General features: G+C 41.8%; 1 protein-coding gene across 2 annotated transcripts in view; it reads left to right on the top strand.

Moving 5' to 3' along the window:
- tmtc1 (transmembrane O-mannosyltransferase targeting cadherins 1) overlaps positions 1-2500 on the top strand; it is an 89941-nt gene that overhangs the window by 20099 nt on the left and 67342 nt on the right. The window lies entirely within an intron of this gene.

Here is a 2500-nt window from a genome sequence, read left to right as displayed (position 1 = left end):
TGTAGGCCTAACGTTTGGCTACTGCCCCCATCAATGCAGATATTTCAAATAAAAAAATAAAAGTATAAAAATATATATATATCCTTGATTAGACTAATTTTTGTGGAAGAGAAAATTGACTGTTTTAGTAGTAGTATTAGGCAGTATGCAGTCAGATAGGTCACATGGGCATATTTGGATTAGCTACAGGTGGATTCACAAATAAATAAATTAGCCTACATTTGGCAGGATACTTGATATACAGGCTAAATGCAAATATGGCAATGTATTATATTATTTTACATTAACAAAATGTAGGAAAATAAAACAGACTGAAAATAAAGTAGGCACTGATCTTTAAAATCCTGTTTCCTGTAGCCTAAATGTTGTCAGTCATTCTTAATATTCGCAATTGGTGCACTGGCATGTTTAACTGTTAGCTGCAGTGTAATGTTAGATTATGTGTAAGTTAAGTACAGAACTGACTGTGCTCCCAAATTTTTGTCTGTGCTCCTAAATTTTTTAACTTGGGGGCACAAGTGCTCCTGGAAAAAAATGTTAGTGTAGAGCCCTGTGCAGTGACATTTTCATATCCTGATCTATAAATCTTTCTGTAAGGTCGTGTTGGCAATGCAAATAAAGATCTTTTTGCATTTGAATTTGAGTGGAGGTAGAGGATGCGGAAAGGAGAGGAGAGGAGAGGAAAGGAGGGAGATGTATAGGTGCTTCGACACAGGGCTCATTTGACAGTGAACCCAGCTCTCGTTTGCAACGCCTGATTGCTTCTCTTTGTGAGCCCATTATGAAAACACAAAGGAGGCTTGTAAACGTGGACGGCAACAAGGAGCTCATTTTGTTCACAGCTATAGGAAGTGGCAGCTCATCTTCAGACAGGGAACTTCCCTTTGGTCTGGAGTCATTTGCCCTCCAACTACAGTATGCATGTATTTGGCACTTGCCCCTCAGCATGCAGGGTATCAGTTAGCGTTGACATTTTGAAAGCTTTTGTTCCTATTGCCTTTAAACGGTTGGATAGATAGATAGATAGATAGATAGATAGATAGATAGATAGATAGATACTGTGATAAAGTGTACACTTGGTCTCTTCCTCCTCCTCTCTGTTGAGGTTCATTTCATTGTGGAATCCAGGAAGTTGTAGATTTCCTTTGCGGTGGCGACCCCGGTGTCCTCTGGCCTGCTGCATGCTGAGAGAATTGCTTTGGCCTGTGTTCATCATATCTGTTGCGCAAGGTGAATCAATCATCTCATGTCCAATTACTGCAGTATGCATGCCACAAGCACATGTGTGTGTGTGTGTGTGTGTGTGTGTGTGTACCTATATGTAAGGGTGCCTGTGTGTTTGTGCGAGTGGGTGTAAGAGAGGGGCTGTATGAGTGATGATGGATTGTATATGTGTAGAATACATGTAAGCATGTACACACACACACACACACGGTACTCCTCTCTGTGGTTGTCTGGTGTGTAGCTGTGTGCCTGCTTTTGGATGTGATGAATTGGGAGTTTGCTGTCATTGCTCATTTTCAGACCCATGCACGTTTAACCCAGACCATGTCTTCACAGCCATGTTTCCTGTGTGTGTGTGTGTGTGTGTGTGTGTGTGTGTGTGTGTATGTGTGTGTTTCTATGTGTGTGATGGCTTTAACAGGAATGGATTTGTAATAAGCAGATGGAGAAGAAAAGCTGGTTATTTATTCAGAGCCAGTGTTGTTTTTCCACACTGTCCTGAATGTAAACATCATTCAGCTCTGTCAGTGTTACTGCAGAGTCGAGTGGCTTTTAATGATGCTGATGCTATTCTTTACAGCTCTGCTGTTTATCAAATCCTCCTCCACACACACACACACACACACATACACACACACACACACACACACACTATCTCTATCATGGACACAGATGCCTATTGAATGGGAATGGAAATGTTCTTCACTGCAGCCTTTCTGCTGGAGGGATTTGGTATTTAGCGGAGAACTATCTTAATTGAAAGGCTTTGCCGTGTTGACTATGCTGTCTAGACAGCATGCACATGGAGTGGCGGTTACTGAGGTGTCTTGCCATGATGCGTGTCTTACACATGGATCCTGTGCGGAGGTGGCCAGTCTCTTTATGCAGATCTGTTTAACTTGCGCTGCTGAAACGTGTGTTTCGGGAACACTAATTGACAGGGAAATCTACAAAGTACGCTGCTCTTTGATTCTGTACTCAGATGAAGCTTTGGATGCCAGTGGGAGATGTAGACGTCTGTTTTCCTCTTTGTTTCCTTCTGTCTTTCTGTCTGTCTCTTGTTCTCTTGTTATTTCTTTCTCTTTCTTTTCGTCTCTCTCTCCCTCCCTCCCTTCCACTCTTTCCTTCCCTCCACTCCTTCTTTCTCTCTCCCTAGCTCTCTCTACATCTTTCCCTCTCATTTGTCTTTTCACAGATTTCACAGATCACACAAACATGATGGATCATATAAATGATTTGAAAAGCGATGAAAACAAAAGTTGTAGTAGTGGTGATG

Source organism: Alosa pseudoharengus, unplaced genomic scaffold (genome assembly GCF_046254945.1).
Source record: "Alosa pseudoharengus isolate Yale_2024_CS ecotype anadromous, Long Island Sound unplaced genomic scaffold, YU_APseudo_1.1 YU_APseudo_1.1_scf_20, whole genome shotgun sequence".
NCBI lineage: Eukaryota > Metazoa > Chordata > Actinopteri > Clupeiformes > Clupeidae > Alosa > Alosa pseudoharengus.
This window is presented reverse-complemented; position numbering and strand designations above follow the sequence as displayed.